The sequence below is a fragment of the Megascapheus bottae genome, chromosome 6, assembly GCF_031878675.1.
Source record: "Megascapheus bottae isolate mThoBot1 chromosome 6, mThoBot2.hap1, whole genome shotgun sequence".
NCBI classification, from domain to species: Eukaryota; Metazoa; Chordata; class Mammalia; order Rodentia; family Geomyidae; genus Megascapheus; species Megascapheus bottae.
In genome coordinates this window covers 31318462-31336284 of record NC_143514.1, presented here as the reverse complement: position 1 = coordinate 31336284, position 17823 = coordinate 31318462, and the positions used below count along the sequence as shown (strand labels likewise).

At 40.4% G+C, this 17823-nt stretch overlaps 1 protein-coding gene across 1 annotated transcript in view; it reads left to right on the top strand.

Moving 5' to 3' along the window:
- The window catches only part of Gipc2 (GIPC PDZ domain containing family member 2), a 72172-nt gene that overhangs the window by 345 nt on the left and 54004 nt on the right, over positions 1-17823 (top strand). The gene's annotated exons all lie outside the window — the stretch shown is intronic.

Sequence of the window (17823 nt, the reverse complement as noted above, 5' to 3'; positions counted from 1 at the left end):
CCCACCGCAGTGGGCCGGGTTGCTGGGGCCCTGTGTTGCACGCAGGGTGGAGCCCCTTGGGGAGGGGCCGGAGGAGGGGTAGGGGGAGAGGAGCAGAGTCACTCGTCCCGGGGTGGGGGGCTTGGGTGTGGGGCTTTTCCCTGTTAAAGGAGTTTGCACCAGAGAGGTCCCAGGGCAGCCTCTCCAGGTGTGCAAGAACACCTGCCCTGTCTGTCCTCCACCCTATCTGGACTTTACTCCACTCTATTTCCTCCCGGGGAAATGGAGGGAGAGCCACGCTGGTCATTTGACCAGGGTAAAGGGGTGTGTGTGTGTGTGTGTGTGTGTGTGTGTGTGTGTGCTTATCTAAATACATGTAATATAACCTAAATATGTTAAGTACATAATGTATACTCTATATGTATTCTCTCTATATTTTTGCATCTGTATGTATGTATGTATGTATGTATGTATGTATGTATGTATGTATATTTGTGGTTGTTCGGCGGCTTGAACTCAGGGTGTGGGTACTGTTACTTAGCTTTTCCTACTCAAGTCTGGTGCTGTGCCACTTAAACCACATTTTTTTTTTTTTGCTGTTTAGTAGGAGATAAGGGTAAGACTTTTCTGCCTAAGCCGGCCTCAAACCGAAATTCTCAGATCTCAGTCTCTAGAGTAACTAGGATTTAAAGACATGAGTCCTCGGTGCCCAACTCAAGGGAAAATAAATACATAATGAATAAACTAAAATAAGCAAATAAACTCAAGGGTGAATAAATACTCCAAGTGTCTTCCGATGTCATCTAGAATAAGGGGGGAATGGAGGTGGCTTCCAGGTGCTACTGAAATGTGATCCCCTTTGCCCCTCGTCTGACATTTTCAACAGTATATGGCAGCAGTGCAGGATCATCTCCAAGAAGTTAAAAAAACAAAAACAAAAACTGGGTTTTTATTCCAAGGGGATATATCTCAGGGAATCATAATTAGCTACTTGAGACTAGTTATCACAGTTTTCATGGGAAAGGCATCATATTTTTGAAAAGGGCCTGAGAAATTTAGGTGCTGCATATGCCTGGAACTAGAGTTTGGTACAAGTGTGACCTTAAAAGTTGAAGTTTATGAGGACTTCCATGGCCATTTTATATTTACATAAGAGATCTAACAACTTTAAATACAAATGTGGGAGGTTAGCTCAAGAAAGTATTTTGTTCCAGGTTTTTAGGGAAAGCAAGGAGTTTATTGTGCTAGATGCCCAGGCATGCAGAGCGGGCTTTTGAGTGGCATAGAATGGCATTCTGTGTCTGTCTAATTCTTTAGTGTTTTTATTTTTTAAACATTCATTGTTTATCAGATCTGTTCAAATGAAATTGAGGTCAAGGCAAAATTCCAAGAACAGACAAAAGAGAGCTTAAAGTGTAAGTCTTTGTCCTTTCTGTGGTTCAGGGTCTAAGGTACAAGTTGCAAATCTAATCTGTGAATTATTTATATTAGCTCAAGATAGTTACAACTGTATTTTAGGTTTCAATTTAAAAAGAGTGTGCGTGTGTGTGTGTGTGTGTGTGTGTGTGTGTGTGTGTGTGTGGTGTATGTGTTTGCTAGTCCTGGGGCTTGAACTCAGGGCTTAGGAATTGTCATCTGAGCGTTTTCACTCAAGACTAGGTCATTTGACCTAGTGCATTCTACCACTTGAGCCACAGCTCCACATTCCTGATTTTTGGTCGTTAGTTGTAGATAAGAATCTCTGCAATTCTCCTGCCAAAGCAGTTTTTGAAACATGGTCCTCAGATCTCAGCCTCCTGAGTACCTGAGATTACAGACACAAGCCACTGTGCTACTTAAAAACATTTTTGAAGGAATAATTATCTTTGATCTTCCCTAGCTGAGATAAATGAGTGGTTAAGGAGATAAATTTGAATGTGGAGCTGAGACCTACAATTTACATAGTAGACAAATGATCTTGAGCATGTTTAACTTTCTCAGTTGCAGCCACCTATTAAGTAGGAACAAGGATATCTACCTTGAAGAATATTGTAAAGACAGATATATATATATATATTCCTAACAGAATAGAAAGCATATTGTCTATATTTTATAAATTGTAATGAAAAATACTGATATGTATGGGTTAATCTAGGGACTGAGGTGTAAGGAGATTGGGCCTTGACTAAGGTTGAAGGGCAAAATCAGGGCTGATATTTATTTATTTATGTATTTATTTATTTTCGTGCTGGTCATGTGGCTTAAACTCAGGACCTGGGTATTGTCCTTGAGCTTTTTTCTACCACTTGAGTCTTAGCTCTACTTCTGGCTTTTTGATGATTAATTTGGAAATAAGTGTCTCTCAGACTATTCTGCCTAGGCTGGCTCCAAACTATCATCTCAGCCTCCCCATAGCTTCGATTTCTGGTATGAGCCAATGACTTCATGCTCAATATAGATCTTCTAGTATCTAAGTTTGTGAACTTGGTAGACTACTTAGGAACTTTAATTGGCTCCCATATTACCAGGGACTCCAGTTTTAGTTCACTATTAAAATAACACTAGCAGTTTTCCTCATCATTATGGTATTAATCTGAGCTCAAGATATATGATTTTATTAGGCCCTTAATCCCTCAGTAGCAATTATTATTACTATCATTGTTATTATTTTGGTGCCATTTCTGGGGCTTCAGGGCCTGGGTGCTGGCAATATGTTTGCTCAGGGCTGTTGCTCTGTCATTTGAGTTGTAAGTAATTTTCTGGCTTTTTGCTAGTTAATTGGAGGTAAGTCTCTAAGACTTTCCTGCCTGGCATGACTTTGAACTTCAGTCCTCATATCTCAGCTTCCAGAGTAGCTAGGATTACAGGCACGAACCACTGGCACCTGGCTCAAGTATTATTTATTGTTAATATTCCTGCTTCACAGAGAGGAAATTGTTTTGGATGCCAAATTTTTTCCTTCAAAATTACATATAGCAAATGGCACAGCCTGGATTTAAGCCCTGATTTTTTTTCCCCCTTGACTCCAAATTCCATGAAGCTATTGTTTTCAAGTTTTTCCAGAGTGTTTCAGTAATAGTTTGGCAGTCATATACAGTTTTTCAGTTTCCAGTACATGGACTTGCTAGATAAGATTCCAAGATAGTGAATATAAAGGTGTTGTAGTGTGCCATATCAGAATATACAAATAACATTTATGACATATATATATATATTTAGTGCTTGTGAATATAATAGTACTTTGAGTTTTCCATTTGGATTAGGAAGAGTTAATGAAGTACATTCAGGATAAAGTATTGGCCAGCATTGTAAAGTATAAATATCTCAGTAGTTAGTTCTGAGACAGAAATTACTTATTAAAACCAAATACACATCAGGAAACTAGGCATGATGATGTATATGTATACTCAGCACTCAGGAGTATGGGGCAAGAGGATCATGAGTTTGAGGATAACCAGCGTTGCCTAGTGAGAGTCTGCCTCAGAAAAATAAAATTAGAACCCCAAAATGCACTGATGAGAATTCCATTCGTTATTATCTCATTCTTTTTACAAGGGGATAATGAGGAAATAAGTCTTTGTTGTTGTTTTTGTTTTGGCCTGGGCCTTAAACTCAGGGCCTGGGCACTGTCCCTCAGCTTTTTCTGCTCAAGGTTAGAGTCATGCACTATTTCTGGCCTTTTCTGAGTAGTTTATTGGAGAAGAGAGTCTCACAGAATTTCTTACCTGGCTTCAAACTGAGATCCTCAGATCTCAACCTCCTGAGTAGCTACAATCACAGGCATGAACAACCAGTGTCTGGTTACAAAGTAGTTTTTGAGATTCCAGGGTATACAAAACAAAACATTCCCCCAGTTAAAATGATTGAGCAGACTGCAGACTACTCAGACATCTCTTCCCTCTAGATAGTGGTTAGGACAACAATTGCATTATGTAAAGAGCTTTCCACCCTTTACCAAGGACAAAAGAAAACATTTAAGAGACTCAAATACATTTACTGCGGTCCATAACTGCGCTACATATGTAGTGTCTCTGGGGAGGGCACTCCATTCTCTGCAGAATTCTTTCTGTGTTACAGTTGGGCTGAATGACGATCTAGAAGTTAAGTCATTTACCCAGATTCTCCACACTCATTTGTGACACAGCATTTGATTTGGGATTTCCTACTCCAGTCTTAGTAACTGCATTCAAATTCCAAATACAAAACTGGATAAACTTCTTTTTAATCAAATAGGTCCCCTGTCCCCAGTTCAACCACAAGAAAGCTGAATTGTCTCAAAAAGCTGCAACTGTGAAACTGACAGTTGTGGATCGCAACAATTCCCTAGTCCCAGACGGAAAAAGCTGATGAAGTGAGTGAATTGTGGAGGATTTGGTACCAGTGCTAGCTGCCTGCAGTCTATTGTGATCCTTACATTGAAACAGATGGCCAATTATGTAAAAATCTTATAGCTGATGTCCTTTTTTTTTTTTAACAAAGAAACCAAATGAGCAATTCAGTAAAAATGAAAACAATCTCATTTAGAACAGTTATAACATAATCACAGGGGCACTATTTTCAGAACATTTAATATCACCTGCTAAAATATTCAGATTACATAAAAGAGTTGAGTCATTGTTTATGACTATAGTTCTTGAGCTTTTGAGCATTACTAAAAATTTTCTTTTGGGGTACTCCTTGCTACTCAGGAGACTGAGAGCTTAGGATCCTGGTTTGAAGCCAGCCAAAACAGAAAAGTCAATGAGACTCTTAATCCAAAAGATTGCTGGACATGGGGCTGTTACTCAGGTTGAAAGAGCTCCAGCCTTAGGTATAAGAGCTAAGCAAGAGTTCAAGTCCCATTATGGGACACACATACACACACACACACGAGTTTTGTTGAACAGGCATTTTGAACATTTACTGTCAAAGTTAGGCAAGTTGTTTGCACTCTACATGTTTTTTTTTTCCATATATTTTTTTTTGTAATTAATAGAAGGGTTACATTACATTCGCCAGATGGAAGGTGCATTACTTCACATACATTGATACCCTTTCTCATGTCTTGGTCCCCATTTCTCTTCCCCCCCCACCCTCATCTTCTACATGTTTTCTTAACTTAAAAAAATTTTTTTTTTGCCAGTCCTGGGGCTTGGACTCAGGATCTGAGCACTGTCCTTGGGCTTTCTCAAGGCTAGAGCCCTACCACTTGAGTCACAGCACCACTTCTGGATTTTTCTGTTTGTGGTACCAAGGAATCAAACCTGGTCTTGGTACATGCTAGGTGAGTACTCTACCACTAGACCAAACTCCCAGCTTAACTTAAATACTTATCATAAGGAAAGATTGTGAAAAACATAATGAATTGGAAAGCTATTTAACAAAGAAATCAGAAATTATTTAGAAGCTTGACATGTACAGAAATTAGAAACTCAGTCTTCATTTTTTTGTAAAATTTAGAAATTTTGATATACAAGGTAAATATTCTTTACTTGAAATACTTTGGGACCAGAAGTGTTTTGGATTGTAGATTTTTTTTCTTTCTGATTTTGGAATACTGGCATAGACATAATTGTGTTGCTGATGGAACTCATGTGACCCTAGCATGCTTCATATATGTCTAACACAATATATCTGGTGCATACCTGCAACAATCCATGGCATGAAGTCATCTGTGGAATTTCCCACTCATGGCATCATCTCAGCACTCAACTATTGCAGATATTGGAACATTTTGGGTTAGGGATATTCAATCTGTACAGCTTGTGCTTAATATGAGATGCCCTGTGCTACCTCCTCCCCTTTCTTCTTTATAGCAAAAACCCCTCCAGGGTTGTTTGTTCTCATTAGTGAGATGCAGTTTGTTTCTATACTCAAAACCCATTCAGGACTTCCTACCTCATTTGGAATAGAAGCTAAAATCCTCTGGTAAGCTACAGGCCTTGTTATTTTTCTAACATTCTTATTTCTTCCTGGGGCCTGTCTGGCTCCTGGCTATTCCTTGATTGCAGGAGGCTGAGGGCTTTTGCACTGGTCTTTACTAGGTCCTTCTTCTATAGAATGCTCCTGCTTAAATGCACCTCAAAGAGCTCTTCTGGTAAGGCTGGCATGAACCAGCATTACATTCCCTTCTTTCTCCCACATGCTAATCTGCTATGTGCATTACTGTTGTCTGCCTTCCCCTGTTAGATAGAATGTAATCTCATAAATAATTTTTGTCTTTTATATTTATGTGTTTCTTGGAGTGCAAAAATTATTAGGAGAACAAGAGTCAACACAAATTCAGTAGTTAAAATCCTCTGTTTAATTTAAAGCTTTATTACTAATCACAATAATGGTATCTGATGTAGATATTAACATTTTTCATATTATGGGGAAAGAGACTTGCCTTGATTGGGGGAAGTATGTGTGTGTGTGTGTGTGTGTGTGTGTGTGTGTGTGTGTGTGTGTGTGTTTGCTGCCATCTTGGGGCCTGACCTCAGGGCCTAGATGCTGTTCCTGAGTTTGTTTTTGCTCAGAGTTAGTGCTCTACCTCTTTAACCCACAGCACCATTTTGGTTTTTTTTGGTAGTTACTTTCTTGCCTGGTCTGACTTTGAACCCTGAACCTCAGATCTTAGCCTCCTGCGTAGCTAGGTGTGAGCTATTGACACCTGGCCATCATTCAAACCTTTAAAAATAAAAAAAAAGTGTGTATTTGAAGTATACAGCACAATGTTTGCTCTATGTAGAGTGAGATGGTAATTACAGTTAAGTTAATTAACATATCCAGCATAGAAGTTATGAAGTTTGAGGATCTATTTGCAAGCAGTCACTTCCTGAATGAATCTCAGCAAGTGGAATGCTGCCTCTGAGGCTTCCCTAAAGTTGCTTCCTTTTTGGCTTCTGGCACCAGCACAGAGGTCCTATGGAAATCAATATTGTATATTTATTTAGCTCTGCTGAAGAACGTCAGATGTTCTTCAGACTTCACCATTTCCCAGCAAAGCTGGTTACTGGAAAGCAGAACTGTTGTCTTTCTGGTTCATAAATGAAAGAAGAGAGGAAAATGAAGTCCATTGAGTTCCTTCTGACTCCACCCCCTGCATTCAACAAGTAACTGCCCCCTGTCCCCCAAATGAGGGAACTGGAAATTTTATGTGAATACTACTGCTAGCTCTGAGGAAAATAAAATAAGCCTAACAAAATGGAGCAGAAAAAGTATGAGAGAGAGACAGAACAGTCCTGATATCTGGGAGCTGGCTGGATACTCCAAGGGAGGCCTTCGTGTTTTCTTGTTGCTCATAAAGAAGTCCACACAACAGGGACCTCAGGAAAACCACTACTCTGGGCACTGTGTGGATGGGTTTATTAAGTTACTTGGTTGTAGGACTGACCCTACTTCCCGCCAACACCCTGTCTAAAGTAAACTCATGCTTGCTAGTTCCTACCTCAAACCACTAAACACTAAGCCAAAGTTTGTTCTTACACATCTTTTTTTTTTTTTTTTTTTTTTTTTGGTGGTTATAGTGGGTTGCATGGTAGATGCTATCCTTTAGCACAAAGAGGCTCAGGGACAGTGCCCAGGCCCTGAGTTCAAGCCCCAGGACTGGCAAAAAAAAAAAAAAAGGAGTTGACTAATATGAGAGGAAGCTGACAATGTAGGTGGTAGTGAAATCATAGAACCCTTAGAAGATGTATGAATTTCATTCTGCAGAGGGACTGAATGACTCTTGAGTCATGTTATGTAAACTAGAACATATATGCTTTATGTTTTCTGTATACTTATTGTTGGCTTAAATTGAATATAGTGGCCTTTTCTGGAATTGCATAGTCATAAAGGTGCTATGATTATTATACCTCTGGGCATTTAATTAATTAATTTATTTAGGTCTAGGGGCTTGAACTTAGGGCCGGGGCACTGTCCCTGAGGGATTTTTTTTTGTCCACTGGGGGGGCTTTAACTCAGAATTTGGGTGCTATCCCTGAGCTGGACTCCACTTCCAGTTTTCTGATAGGTAATTGGAGATAAGAGTCTCACAGATTTTTCTGCTTGGACTGGCTTTGAACCACAATCCTTAGATCTCAGCCTTCTGAGTAGCTAGGATTGATTACAGGTCATCATCAAGGCCTTGCTATAAACTTTATTTTATTTTAATTTTTTTTGCCAGTCCTGGAGCTTGAATTCAGGGCTTCAGTGCTATCTCAGACCTTATTTTCTTGCTCAAGGCTAAGCAATCTATCACTTGAGCTGCAGCTCCACCCCACCCCCACCCCCTTTTTTTTTTTTTAGCTTAATTAAAGATAAGAGTCTCTTGGACCTTCCTACCTGAGCTGGTTTCTTACAATGGTTCATAGACCTTATCCTCCTGTGTAGGTAGGATTATGGGTGTGAACCACTGGTACCTGGAAGACAGCTTCATTTTTATTTTATTTTATTGTAGGCCATGGGACTTATACTCTAGGCCTGGGTGCTGTCCCTGAGCTCTTCAACTCAATGCTACCGCCCTACCCCTTGAGACACAGTCCCACTTCCCATTTTCTAATGGTTAATTGGAGATAAGAGTCTCACCTTTATTGCCCAGTATAGCTTTGAAACACAATCCTCAGTTCACAGCCTTCTGAGTAGCTAGGATTCCAAGTGTGAGCCACCTCACTTAGCACCTTCATATATATATATATATATATATATATATATATATATATATATATATATGTATTCACATATATGCAAGGGAAACCTGGCTCATTTTGAAGAGCATGAGGAGAATCCAACCAGCCACCTTATAGGAAGTTAGAAATGGACAAGAATTTCTTCTTGTGCTCTCCCTCCCCTAGTGAGGAGAGCCACACCCTAGAGTAATGTTTCGACCCTTAGGACTCCTCTTTAAGTCCCTGTTGCATCTTACTCTGCTGACTGGCTCATCACCTCCCTTTACCAGCAACGCATTTGCTCCTCACATCACTCACTTTTCCAGTGAATTCTGGAGTAGAAGCTCTTACACATCACAAGAGATGGGGATACTCAGGGCCCCTTGAGCAATTCCTACTTATGTTTGTGTGTGTCTATTAGAACTGCTATCACGAGTTATCCTAGACTGAGTAGCTAATAAGCCTAGACACTAGGAAGTCCAGGTCAAAGTGTTGGCAGATAGGACACTTCGCTGTGTCCTCATGTGGCAGAAGCAAAGAAGAGGCTCTCTGAGGCCTCTTCCATTTATAAGGACTTCATCTTTAGGACCTAATCACCTCCATCAAGGAATTAGGGTTTCAGCACACAGATTTTTTTGGGGGGGAGGGGATGAGTAGAGCATAAACAGTCCATAAAGCTATGTATCAGATGTTCAGGATAGCTTATGCAACAGCACATTAGGTCCTTTGGAGAATTATAACATGGTTCATAGTGTCTAGACCAAGGCAGTAACTATATACACTGAGGAACCAAGGGCAAGTCTAGTTGCTCTTCTTCATCTTAGTCTTCCTCTCTCTGCTGAGGCTTTTGCTTCTGATGGATGCTCTCCTCTCAGTCTCTCAACTGTGCTCCTCCAAGGCCCTATTGCTCTGTGTGTGTGTGTGTGTGTGTGTGTGTGTGTGTGTGTGTGTGTGTGTTGTCTGAGTCCAGAGTTTGAACTCTTGATACTTTTGCCTATAGGCTGATGATCTACAATCTGAACCTTGCCTCTAACTCTTTGTGGATTTTTACCTCTCTAATACTGTGCTCTGATTTGTCTAAAATCAAGTCTCTAAGAGAGAATCCCAACTACAAAGGAGGAAAAAAAATAAAACAAGAAGCACAATTACATAAAACCTCTTGTTTCCATTTCTTGGAGTTCATTTCGATAAACATCATTTCATATGATCCTATGCCCTTCATATGATCCTTTGTGATCCTCTCCTAAGAATATCCTACTTTGGTCTTCCTGTGTGAATGTTTAGAGTCCTGTATAGGTTATCATGTCCAAGATTTCTGTACCTTTTTGCTTGTTTTAAGTTTATCTGTTTTGGGGAGAATAGAGGGGAGTACAGAAATGGTTGCACAAAGGGTGAACGGAGTAGCCGTGATAGTCCTTAGATTCTATGGTGAAAATGAACTATACAATTTGTGGGAGAGGGTGGCCAAGAGGGAAAAAAAACTGAGAGAAAATGAGGGAGGGGATGACAGTGCTCAAAAAGAAATGTGCTCATTACCTGACATGTAATTTTAGCCTCTCTGTAGATCACTTTTACAATAACAATAAAATAAAACAAAATAAGAAAAGTGAGAATCTCTGTTATGTGAAGGTACAATATAGGTGGGACAGGACCTTCAGGCTTGTGGCTTAGGAATTCAGCTCTGGTCCTGTTTGCAGGTGCTTTTTGACAGGTATTCTAAAACTTCTTGAATGATATAAAGCTAATCCACAGAAGCCCTTCCATGGCTACACTGTGAACCTATGCATTGTTTTCTTTTTTCTTTCTTTCTTTTTTTTTTTTTTGGCCAGTCCTGGCTGGAGCTCAGGGCCTGAGCACTGCCCTTGGACTTTCTCAAGGCTAGAGCTCTACCACATGAGCCTCAGCACCACTTCTGGCTTTTTTTTCTATGTATGTGGTACCAAGGAATCGAACCCAGGTCTTTGTGCATGCTAGGCAAGCACTTTAACCACTAGGCCAAACTCCCGGCTCTATGCATTGTTTTCTATAGCTTTCCCTCATTGTTATTCCCTTTATCTGTCATTTTCCTATTAATTATATGAATACTGCAGGACTCAAGAGTCAGTACCCCATGCCTTCTCTCTTCCTCGAGGCTTGGTTTTACTCCTCTCATCTGAGGTTCTACAACCTTTATCAGACTGAATGGTTACTGGTTTATTGTGTATTGTCTCTTTCTGCCCTAAGATTGACAGTTGTTCTGTGTAAGCACTAGCAGTTTATGTGCAGTAAACCTTCTAATTTTAATTTTTAACTTTTTATTATGGAAACTATACACAAAACTATAAGAAAACTGTAGTATCATTAACTATGTTCCCTGCCTCAACTGCATTTGATTTTTTTTATTGCATCTGCCACTGAAGTTTTCATGATTCAATATCCCCCAAATAGGGAAAACATATAAAACAAATATATACCATTTAATGGATAATATTCGTGTGTGTGTGTGTGTGTGTGTGTGTGTGTGTGTGTGTGTGTGTTGGTACGGGGGCTACAACATAAGGCTTTGCCCTCCTGCTTGGCTTTTTCTGCTCATGACTGGTTCTCTATCTTTGGACTCACATCTTCACTTCTAACTCTTTGCTAGTTAATTGGAGATACGAGTCTCTCAGATCTGTCTGCCTGAGCTGGTTTCAAACTTGGATTCTCAAATCTGCGAAGCTAAGAATTTAAGTGTGAACCATACTGGTGCTCAGCCTAGAATCCAGTTTTAAAAGAGAAAGTGCATATATTAGCCCCAAGTTTCCTAAAAATTATTTTGTTTACTGACTTTGTACCAACCACTGATCCAGATCTTGCAATATACTTGTGAGCAAAATGGACAAACCTTCTACCAGCATGGAGCTTGCATCCAGTTCTTTATCGTATGAGTTGGGTGCTTTTTGAGTTAATGATGACACCACCCGAACTCAGTAGAAGACATGTGTGGTCCTGTTACCTATTGTTATTTTTGGTTTTGAGGGGCTTGAAGTTAGAGGTAGGGTGCTGTCCTTGAGCTATATTTTTTTTTGCCAGTCCTGGGGATTGAACTCAGAGCCTGGGTACTGTCATTGAGCACTTTTGCTCAAGGCTAGTGCACTACCACTTGAGCCACAGCATCACGTCTGGATTTTTCTATGTATGTGGTACCAAGGAATTGAACCCAGGACTTCCTGCATGCCAGGCAAGCACTTTACCCTTAGGTCATGCTCCTGGCTGTCCTTGAGCTATTTTGCTCATGGCTACACTTTGAGCCCAGTGCCACTTCTGGTTTTCTGGTGGTTAATTGGAGATAAGAGTCTCACAGTCTTTAGTGCCCAGGCTGGCTTTGAACCTTGATCCTCGGATCTCAAAGTATAGGATTACAACTATGAGCCACCACACCTGGCTTCAAAATACCTTAATTCTATTTTAACTTGATTTGTTACTAAATAAACCGTCTATATCTACTACTTTTTAACTTTTGTGAACAACTTTATTGACATGTAATTCACATATCATACAGTTTATCTTTTGAAGTACATATCCCCGGGGGTTTTAATATGATTACAGAGGTGTAAACATTACCATAGTCAGTTTTAGAGCATTTTCATCATCCAAGAAAAAAATTAATATAATCAGCCTCTTTACATCTATCCTGGGCTGGGAGTGTGGCCAAGTGGTAGAATGCTTGCTTAGCATGCATGAAATCCTGGGTTCAATTTCTTGGTGCCACATATACAGAAAAAGCTGGAAATTATGTTGTGGCTCAAGTGGTAGAGTGCTAGCCTTTAGAAAAGCCCAAGGACAGTGTTCAGTCCCCGAGTCCAAGCCTCAGGGCTGGCAAAAGAAAAAAAATGTTTTAAAAGATATTCACATGTTTTATTCTCTGATAAAATGGTTATTTGTGATAAGTATTAATATTCTAATTAAGGATTATGTTTTATATCATTCTGAGGAACTCTAACAGGTACTTCTCCCTTCCTCCCTTCCTCCATCCCCCCTCCCTCCTCTTCCTTCCTTCCTTCCTTCCTTCCTTCCTCTTTCCTTTTCTTTTTTCCTTCTTTCTTCTTTCTCTCTCTCTTCCCTTGTTTCTCTCTCAGCCTCCTCAGTAGCTAGGATTTCAGGTGTGCACCACCTGAGCCTGGATAAGAAATATTTTTGGAAAATAGAATCCCATGCATACAATTCAGGAAGACATAGTAATATGAACTTGAAGATGCTTTAGAATCTAAGGCATATTTTCTACTTTCCAGATATTGGATGCAATGCCTGGAATGAATTACCATACAAGCACTTTTATTGTTGCCTCAAAGCTTTCTGGATGTAGTTAGGATACTTATAATCAGTCTCCTAAAGTTAACACCTAATCTAACTTTTCTCATCTTTTCACTTCCTTGTTAGTATTAATTGCAGTCTTCCTAACAAATCTCCTTTCACCTGTTGGTTCTTGGTATAAATATCTGTAATCTTTGACCAGAGATGGGTCATTAATGATTATTAGTATAAATAATGTTGATGCTGTCTAAGGAAAGTGATCTGGCTGCTTCTGGTTAATTTAGTCAGTGCAGCAGAAATGGAGAGGTGCACAAGAAATGGCATTATTTTAATTGAGAGAACAATGTATGTACATGAAAAAAATTTACCAAGTGACGGGACTGGGAGTTTGGTCTGGTGGTAGAGTGCTTGCCTAGCATGCACAAAGACCTGAATTTGATTCTTCCGTACCCTATATACATAGAAAAAGCTAGATATGGTGCTGTGGCTCAAGTGGTAGAACTCTAGTCTTGAGAAAGCCCAAGGACAGTGCTCAGGCCCTGCATTCAAGGCCCAGGACTGGCAAAAAAAAATTACCAACTGTGGATCATGTAGAACCACAGTTCCCTTATCCTCTTCACGAAAATCATCAGTGGTGACCGTGTCCTTGACTGCTCTTCCCAAACAATTCCCCATGATTTCCTATGTCTGTGTGCTGTTTTGTCTTATGTATTTTTTTGCCAGCCTTGGGCTTGAACTCAGGGCCTAGGCATTGTCCTTGGGCTTTCCTCAAAGCTAGACCTCTACCGCTTGAGCCAAAGTACCACTTCTGCCTTTTTCTATATATGTAGTACCAAGAAATCAAACCTGGGTCTTCATGTGTGCTAAGAAAGCACTCTACCACTAGGTCACAATCCTGGCCCCTCATATGTATTTTTTTTTAACCCAATTAGGAGCATAATGTTCAAGTGCTCTGTGCGGTTGGCAACGTCAGAAGAATGAATCAAGAACAAAAGACATAGAAATGGCAGTTGCTGGCATCTTGCAGTGTCCTGTAGGTCACCAGAGTGTCCTTGGTGTTAGGAGAGATGCTACTGTGTCTTTAATGGTGATGAGCCAATTTCAATAATGTCTGAAAAGTCTTTGTATCTCCGGAAAGGATTTCTTGTAACCACTATGTTTGCTTCCTTGTGTCTCCTGAGGAAAACCCCCATTAACTGAGGTGTACTGATCATTCAAAGAAGAGTGACTGGTTAGAAAATAAGTTGGCTAGATGTTTGCTGAGTGAGTCCAAGTAAAGAAGAAGGTGTATGGCTTGATCACTGCTCTGCATTCACGGAGAAGAAGCAGGCATTCTTACTAGTCTTAAAAAAAACTCTGGTTGGGCTGTTTGAGGTGTGGCCAGGGTCTGAGGTTTGGGTAATTAGAATGTGTCCTAGGGAGTTGAGGCTTGGATAGGAGTGAAAGGCAGGAAGGAACTTTAGATCTTGTCAGTAATGGAATGTTTGTTTTTAAAAACACATCTGACCCTCTGTTAGTGGCTTAACGGAGTTAAGAACTCAAGTGTTCAGAAAGCATGTTTGCTGTGCATGAGAGTCTCCCTGGAGATAAATGAAAGCACATGGAGAGACTGTTACAACTTTTGTTGTTGTTGTTGTGATTATATGGCTAAAGTCCAGGACCTACAGCTCACTCTGTATAAGTTATACCTTCCTCAATTACAGTGTTAAAAGTGGCCTTGAGGGATACACAGTAGCAAAGTAGAGGAAAGGACTGCTCTGTCTCCGCCCTTACCATGCTTGCTCTACTGTGTCCATGCTTGTGTAGTGGTTTTGAGCGGTAGCAACACTGTGTCCTCCACCATCCCTGGCCAGAACCTTCATTCTCATGTCATATATGTGTTCTGGGTGTGGCTAAGTTATTAGATGCTGTGACCCTTCGAACTTTTCTTGTTCCTTCTGTTCTTGTACGACCTTCCTAGTTTGATTTTTTTTCTCACTCTATAAAGGTGAGTGGGGGAAAGGAAGTGTATTTTAAGAATTAAGAAAGGAGTTATTGTTGAGTACCTACTGTTACCCTTAACTTCTGCTGAAGTGGTAACTCTGGTAGAATCCCTAGAAATTAATCAGTACTGGAGGCAATTAGAGAACAAGTAAATAACCCAAGTCACACAGTCTGGACACATCTTTGATCCTAAAATCTGTCTGAATTCAAAAGCCAAACTATCACCCTCTTTCCTCCTCTCCCCTCCCATTGCCTTCTCTTTTCTTCCTCCCTTCTCCTTCCTGCCTTTGTCTTGTGAGGGTTGGGGTTACAGGCATGTGCTACTATGCTTGGCCTTTGAGTCCCTGTTTTTTCATTGCACAAATTCCTCTCTAATATCAAATATACTGTATTTACTACACTGAAATAGAAATTTAAATATTACCCATCTATACATATTATTTAATGTCACCCCTTCTCTTGTGCTCTCTCAATTTTCCCCTCTATCCTCACCCATAAGTTGTATAGTTTATCTTCAGCACAGTGTCTAGTGACTACCCTTGCTGCATTTGTTCACACTTTGTCCCTCCATTCCAAAATAAGTCTTCAGTAATACATGCATTACTTTTCCTAATATTTCTAGGCATAGAGTACTTTTGACAGAATTTGTCCTAGCATTTGCTGGGTGTGATGGTACATGCTTTTGATCCCTGCTATGGGGAAGGCAGAGTGAGAGGACTGTGTTTAATGTCAGTCTCAGCAAAGCTAACCATGTGTGTCTATCTTAGAAACAGATGGGCAGGACTTCTCATGCGAGAAGTCTTAGCTACTTAGGTGGCTGAGATCTGAAGATCATAGTTCGAAGCCAGCCTGTTAGGAAAGTTCATGGGGCTCTCATCTCCAATTAATCAGCAAAAAGCTGGAACTAAGGCTGTGGCTAGAGTACCAGCCTTGAGTGAAAAAGCTAAGGGACCTTGACTTCAAAGCTCTAATACTGCCATTCAACAACAAGAGCAACAACAACAATATATCAATGAAAGGACTGGGAGCATAGCTCAAATGATGTAGTCCTGGGCCAATTTCCAACATTGCGAAACCAAACCCAAAATCAAAAAAAAAAATCAACCAATAAAACAAATAGAATGCAAGAATTTGCCTTAGTATATCATTCTATTATTCTACTTTCCTTCAGTGAACAGCAGAACATCTCTCCTCACACTCACAAGTCCTCTTGAATCTTAGTAACTGTGCTGAAGTCATCTAACAATCATATTTTCTCTCATAAAGCCCAAGGTATGGGAATCTGGAGGAAGTTACTTCAATGACTTTCTCAACATCCTAATCACAGGACTTTCTTTTCATCTCATGTAAATGCAAGCATGCTCATTTCGGTCACCTTAATAGGAAGTGAAGCATACACAGATGAACTCATAACTTATGAGTTATGAGTATATAAACATATACTTTATATTCCAGATACTTTGGTGAACAGAAGGGGTGTGGTATTTATAATTACTCTGTGACAAAATGTAAATTCGGATTTAAAGTCATCCTCTCTTATCACTAAGTTCTCTTGCTGTAAAAGAGGGAAGAGAAATATTAGATGAGAAGGTGTGTGACACATTTACCAGTGAAGGATAGCAGGTCTCAAAGCCTGTTTAGAGGGCAGTTGCGAGATTTCACACCGTGGGCATTTGAGGATGGTGGTGTGTGTGCTCATAAAAATAGAAGCAGGTAGTGAGGATACAGTGTTACTACAAAGCCTAGAGCCAGGGGACTGGAACTGCTCGTCCTGGTTCTGGCCTGGTGGGTGACACATTCCTGCCAGTTGAGGATGGAGACTTGCAGTAGCCTGTCAGCTTTTTTTGGGAAGCCTTCCTGGTCTGGGCTCTCTCCCCATCTTTTCTAAGTGCTCTGCAAAACCCAATGGAGGACTCTCATGGGCAAAGGACAAAGGGAGGGCAGGAAGCAGCTGGTTGGTGAGAACAGGAAGGAGAGAGCTAGTTAGAAACAACACCCAGCAAAGGAGAGGGCCTTTCAGTTAGGCCTGAGTCTGTGACAGAATTCTGTCGTGGCAAGTTCTTTTCACCTTCATATGCACTTTAGACATGCCATTCTAAATTTTGTACCTCAGCCTCAGGGCTAATGGAGCTGGGCTTCAAGAGCTCTGCTACTAACCAACCAAACCTCATGGCCCATGACATTGTTTACAAACTGCTTGCATATCTGCAAAGTTTAGTCCACAAATCTCTTTACTAATAATGATAATCTGTAATATTTATGATGTTTCATAACCTATGTTCCTGTATCAGTGTGTAAATGTCTGCCCTTCCAGTCTCTCCTCAACTGTTTAGGTTTTCTCCTGCTGCTAGTGTGAAGCAGGAAGAGGCTTTAAAGAAGATAAGTGGTTCGGAAAGCTGGAAAATTTGACACAGCACCTGACAAGGCAGGAGAGCAATGATTTATGGTGTTTTTTAAATTGCTGTCTAACCTTGTAGTATTATTTGGGTAGCAAAGCTCAGATGTCTCTTCTGAGTGCCAGAATATTGGGGAAGAGGATGATATATGGAGCCAAAACACCTGATTTATCTTACTTGTTAGATTAGATTAGTGGCTGGGCATGTCAACAAAGGCCAGACTAAAACCTTTTCATATTCGTGTGTGTGTGTGTGTGTGTGTGTGTGTGTGTGTGTGTGTGTGTGTGTGTGTGTGTGTGCTGGATGTGTGTGTGTGTGCTGGATCTTGAACTCAGAGCCTGAACACCCTTAGGTTTTCCACTCAAGGCTGGCACTCTAACAGTTGAGCCACAAGTTCCATATCCAGTGCTGGTTAATTTAGATGAGACTCTTGTAGACTTTTCTGCCCAGACTGGCTTTGAACCATGATCTCAGACCTCAGCCTCTTGGGAAACTAAGCAATTTTGACTTTTAGGGATACATTAAAAAAAAAAGAGAAAAGTTCATTTGGTTATTCTGGAAAGTCACTTGGCAGATTAAAATATGTTTGACTATATCTTTCCTTT